The sequence below is a fragment of the Aedes aegypti genome, chromosome 2, assembly GCF_002204515.2.
Source record: "Aedes aegypti strain LVP_AGWG chromosome 2, AaegL5.0 Primary Assembly, whole genome shotgun sequence".
Taxonomy (NCBI): Eukaryota; Metazoa; Arthropoda; class Insecta; order Diptera; family Culicidae; genus Aedes; species Aedes aegypti.
Genome location: NC_035108.1, coordinates 56567923 through 56574117, shown reverse-complemented (window position 1 = coordinate 56574117; position 6195 = coordinate 56567923). Strand labels below are relative to the sequence as shown.

The following is a 6195-nucleotide window of genomic DNA, read 5'->3' as shown; positions in this document are numbered from 1 at the left end:
GGAAATGTGACGCCGAATCTCGTTGCATCAAATGCAGACTGTTGGACTCGTTGCTTGACATCAGAAACGGAATTGATGATGACCACTTACATCCGTTTAGCTGTCAAGTTTCCAGTCAATCAGTATTAGAATGTCTATATATTTTTTGAGAAATTCTAATGGCTGCATAGGCCTATTCACAAGACATTTCAAATCAGCTGTTCGGGAAGCTCTTTGACAGTTCTTCTATGGAGATGACAGTCCCGTGTTAGCACGATTAGCACCTGTCCATGAAAAGGCCTATTGAGACCGAGCTTCCTTTCTGGTAGGGATCAAGCGATTTAAAATGCACTCTCACTTATGGAAAACCTCGTAAGGAACTGTCATCGGGTGCGTGAAAAATTTATCTCCTTGTTTTTCTCACAAAAAAACCGAAGAAAGCATCAGCAGCTTCGTAGTCCCGCAATCGATAATAAGATCATTTATCGATATAGACCAATAGGTCTGTGCCATAATAAGGAAGAGAAAAAGGTCGTTCATCAAACTTATCGTTCAGCTGTCAAACGACCCAAGCCAAAGGTTGAATCGTTTGATGAGCCATAACAGGAGACCTGGGATTTAGAATTTACCTTTTCAATCATCGTCATCAGTTTTCGCGATGATGATAGTTGATGACTGTGCGTATTTCTAGCGTAGCTTTTCAAACAAGTGAAAATATAAATGGAGAATAATCATTAAAATATTTACAATACAATAAACAGGTGTAATGTTGCAGTAACGAACATTTTTGGATCTCTCTTTTGTCATTTTCTCCATGTCCCCGTTTGGTAAGAATAGGCATTGTTCAAAATCACGCTTTATTTTATCAAAACAATATCCCACGTCTTCTGTCATTTGACGCCGTTGCAACGATCAGCTGTTCCGAAACGTCTCGTAAAATGGCTACCGCAAGTAGGCTCGCTTGCTAGTAGGGATTAAGCAATATGATGTTTGGCTTGAGTCGCTTTCTTTAGGCCTGTTCACGAGACGTTTCAAATCAGCTGACTTAGAAGCTCTTTGACAGTTCTTGTATGGAAATGACAGGCCCGTGTATGCACCGGTCCTCCACCGGTGTAAACAAAAGGATAGACGGACTTAGAGGCCTAAAGGCTTTTTCATGTGACAGGTATGTGTTTGCATTTGTTTGCATCGGTAGAGGACCGGTGCAAACACAGGACTATCAATTCGCGATGACGGAGGCATTTACCACAGTTGACCCTATGCGTGAAGCTCCGATTTCTTTACATGGCAAAGCATAGGAAGTCAATTTTCAAATGCTTCTAAAGAATTCAAAACTAAATTCTGTTAAGTGTACGGGGTTAGATTTATGATATGCTATAGAATCCGCAGAATATTGAGAAAAAATATAAAAATCAAAATAATGTGTCCATAATGTAGCCCATCAATAGTCTATCAACATGTACTGAAAAGAATTTAAATAGCTATTGTAATTAATTTCATATAAGCATTTTAAATTTCACTTCCTATACCTTGCTGGGTTAAATTTTCGACGCTTCACGCATAGAGTAAACTTTTCCCGGATGGCAGCACCGTACCTTCGTTAGAGCGAATTCCATAGAAAAACTGTCCAAGTGCTTTGGATCGTCTCGTGAAAAGGCCTGTTAAACGGACCCAAGCCAAACGTCATATCGTAAGATCTCTATCAGAAAGCAACCTGCTTGCGGCAGTAATTAATGCTCGTATAAAGCTGGACGGTGACGATTTGCGCTTGTGAAAGCTCGATAGATCTTTGTTCAAAGATGTTAATTGATAACGATTTCAAGCGAATTGATAGGGTTTAGAATCAATTGAGCGCCTCCATGATTAACTTTGAAATGTGGGTTTTTAGGGCCGAACTTTCTGAATGTTTTCAGTGATAACTAATTTGAAATGTTGTATGTCGAAAGGCCTTTTCAATTGACATATCTCCCTATGAGCTTGTTTATGTTTTCTGAAGGCACCGATCTTACACCAACCTGTCAGTTCCATAGAAGAACTATCATAGGGCTTTCGAATCAGCTGATTCATACACTGAGGCAAAAAAGCTTAATAATTTCTTAAGGAATAATTATGATTTGGCGCCAAAACGTTTATTGTTGAAATGTTTAAGTTTCACTTATGATTTTGGTGAAGAATTTCAGTAATAAATTTCATAAGTCAATCAATGAAATTCGGTAATACACGCAATGAAAATATCATAATTAGAATTATCAATCAATAATACTGTTCGCCTTTTACTGACTGGAGGCTTTTGGCAGCACTGATTGCGGCAAGTTGTGAAATTCATTGGTGCTTATTATTTTTAAAATTTTGAAGGTTTTGCTAGTGATAAATTGTGTAAAAGGTGTTGAAAATACAAATTGTCATGTGGTGCATAGGAATATTGTGAAGTTTTGACAGTGAAAGTGATTTTAGAGCCAGTTTCGGACATCTTACTGCGGTCCAGTTTTTTTTTTCTTCGCTACCAAGGGTGTATTTGGCATCATCAACACGGAAGCCGATGAATACGGCAGATTGAGGATGTGATGCAGGAGCATGAAAGCGATAATTCGGTGAGAAGTTTCCAATTTTATGTTTTGTCTAATTTACGGAAAACGGCTAAACCGGAACTATTTTGTGGTGTTTTTTTTTTCAAATTCATTAGATACTTGAGTGGACGCCATATTTTATTTTTTTTTGTTTTCAAGTGAGCGAGAGTGTACGGGGAGAGCGATTAGGGTCAAGGTATGCATATGCAGTGTTGCCACATTCCCATATTTATCGGAGGCTAAAAAAAATATCTGATCTGTATCAGAGATTCAAAAAAAAATGTATACCACAACCATCATAAATTCCTGATGAAGCCCGTGGATTCCTAGACAATTTTATAAAACAAAATAGTTTGAAATAACAACATTTATTGTTTGAAATTGAGTTGGGGAGCATATATTATATAAAAATAATATTTTAAAATATTCGTTTTGTGAAAATACTGTACTTTAATTCGTAAATGGTTCATCTTTCTTTAACCAAGCCTAAACTTTTCATTGCTTTTTTGCTATGAAGAAGTAAATTAAACTGGCAGCACTGTTAGCATTGAGGACGTATGCGAGAGTGAGTGTATCTAGGCCATGGTCTAATCCACCGGTGTACTAAATTCACTCGGTCTGAGAATTGTTACATTTGAGCGGTGCATGCTCCCGAATGATTCCCACGTGATCTGGACCCGTTTTAGTGTCTGAGTTCTTCGACCGAGTTAGTTTGATACACCAGTGGATAAAACCAATGGAGATGCCTATAGAACAGCAGATGAATTGCATAATTTTCCGCAGAGCATTAGAAAGATTAGGTGCGTGTTTGATGGTTATCATGAATCGTTTTAGGGTCCAAATTTTCACATAATTTAAGGCAGACAGAAAGAATTCCGTCTGAAAGGCGTTAGGTAGGCGAGAGGGAGGGATGAATACTATTTTCATTCTTTCTCACTTCTCAGTTTTTGCGACCGATGAGTGCCAAGTGTGGTGTTGGGGGTGTTGGTGGCGGTTTTTCGGGTGATGTTAGGCATGTTCAAAAGAGTAGGAAGAGAGGAGAGGGAACATAAAGTGGCTGGATGTTGCCATGGAATAATGCATTGGGGATCGCGAGATGCATTCGATTGTGTAGGTTTAGCGAACCACGAATCTACAAACGTAAATAATGAACAGAAATGGATGGACCGATGTACGAGTTCATTGTTTGACGTGTTGGCGGTGCCGTGTTATTTATGTAGCCATGGAAACCAATGAATTCGGCACCGCTCAAACGCCAAATTAGTGAGCCTGTGCATTGGTCCGTTGGTTGATGTTCAAAACTTGAACGTGTATGTGATACGGTAAATACATCATTGAAAGGGATTGTTCAAATATTACGTAACGCAACAGGGGGAGGGAGGGGGTCTTACGATCCACACAAAAATTTAAAAATTCCCATACAAAAACTGTTACGTGGGGGAGGGAGGGGGTCCAAAATTGGCAAATTTTGCGTTACGTAATATTTGAATGAACCCAAAGGCCCAGAACGAAGTGGAGAGGGTGTCAGGAATGAAAAAGCGATTTTCGATCTTGAAATCAACAAGTCAAGAGGAATGGTGCCACACGTTTTCTATTTTACAAATAAAACAGCTGTTTTTTTTTCAATTTTTCCGTTTCAACGGCTTTTAACATTTGCTCCATTTTTACGTGGCAGCTTCAACTGGTTAGCTTTGGTTCCTTGAAAAGTGAATAAGATAAATAAATAATGAATGATTCGTCACTCCGAGTGTCGGCAAAAACTTTTATCAAAAATACTCATCAACTAGAATAAAAAATATTAATTTTTTCAATAACAATAATTTTTAAGTAGTTCGTCACCACAGGTGTCGACAAACATTTGTCAACATTCATAATGCAGCCATAAACATAATTATATTTAAACTCAAAGTTTCATGAGTCGCATCACTTACCAAGGTGAATCCTGACCATGTAACTTTTTAACCCTTCCCACTAACAAAAATCCTTCCTGTGACAACCGTGGAGATGCAGAGGTGATCTCGGTCTCTAGTAACAACGGTAATCACACTAGCATCCCTTTCCCTCCTCGATGACCGTAAGGACGTGGCCGGCGCCGTTTTTGACTTCATTATATTCTGAGCTCTCGAATTGTGCACATTGAGAATGGTTAGCTAATCCCGAGCCCCGTTCATTGGTTCTCTGTGCAATTACGATTGTTCTAGTCAAACACGGAGTAGCAACTACGAATTGTGCGGTCATCTATGCTTATGCTTTATGCTTTATGCTTTAATAATACTGTTCGCCTTTTATTTCAGGCGTGCTAAAAAATTGACATGTTTGATAACATGTGATCTGCTTTCGATTAACTTGAAGCCAACATCGAAAGCGAAGTAGTTCTTCTAGCGATTGCTATGATAATTATTTCAAGTAATTGTTGTTAAAGAATTCAAAGCTCTCACTTATGAAACTTATGATCCCATTTTCGAAATGTTTAAGCGTGCAATGAAACCATAATTTGGCTGGTTCATAAGTCTTGATTTATGGAAAACCTAAGTATTTTTGCCTCAGTGTATTCCGTGAACAGGCCTTTCCAACAACGGTTCTGTCAAAGGGACAAGGTGGTGATGACATATTTTCTAACATTCCCCGAAAGCCTTTCCCAAAGACCTTTTGAGCAGAAACTTACAATGGACTAGAATGAAGCTCTATAATAACGTTTTAGCTAAAGCAAGTTTCCTTCATTCCTTCAGCACACAGAAGAAATGTCATTGTTGGCGTTAAGCCAACGGAACGAGAGGGATAATTTCCGCGATTATAATCTCCGCAAGTTAAACACGAGAACTGGGCGTAATTCAGCGGACGATTATAATTCTCCTCTTGAAAAAGGTTTCAAGTACATGGTTTTAGTTTGGGCGTTGCGCACAGATTTAGAATTGTACAAATTTCATGTAAATCGTTGCCTGTACATATGTATATAGTATATAGTTTAAGACTTACGTTTAGTCCCTTACGTAGCTTCGTCTGTGTTCAGTGTTGTCGTTGGTCGAATTCTAATAATTTTATGATAAGTTTTAGATTTTAATTTAGAAGGAATTCAATTTTTGCTTACCGTGATTTTACAATTTTTGGGCATGAATTTAAGGTTAAGAATAGAACTAGCGATACAGCTTCACAGCAAGTACCTATTTCAAGTGAAAATTCATTAATTTTAAGTTGAAATATAGTTTGATTGGTATACCATACCTTACTAAGAAGTTAATCTAATTTTAAGTAATATTGATAGTTTCATCTAATCTATTTGTAATTTGAGCTGTCTAACAGCGTGCACTTCGTAAATATGTTTATCGTCTTTTTTTTAGTTGTCGATCTGTTCTTCGTCTTAATGTTCAACCTTCATACCTGTCATCAGAACTGTCAGTTCGTCACCTGTGTCTGGTCGTATCTGTCTCTGTAAAAGTGGCGCAAGGTTGATGAAAGATGCGCGCTGGCAGCAAGGTTGCCAACAGTCATTATTGAATATACAAATCCTAATTGAACAATTTTCTATAATTGATTCGATTACCGATTACCGAGATATTCGAAAATAGACATGAAAATGTGGAAAATGATGCTATCTCGATTTGAAAGCTCCAATATTTCTATTGATTCTGCCATCGCAATTAAATGCGCG

The 6195-nt window shown here is 38.0% G+C and overlaps 1 long non-coding RNA gene across 1 annotated transcript; it reads right to left on the bottom strand.

Annotated features, from left to right (window-relative positions):
- Window positions 1–5517: 5517 nt before the first annotated feature.
- Window positions 5518–5867, bottom strand: LOC110675566. Its single transcript, XR_002499601.1, has 2 exons — window positions 5769–5867; window positions 5518–5707 (listed from the first exon to the last, which is right to left on the bottom strand). It is a non-coding gene; the product is annotated as an uncharacterized LOC110675566 (long non-coding RNA).
- Between the last annotated feature and the right edge of the window lie 328 nt (window positions 5868–6195).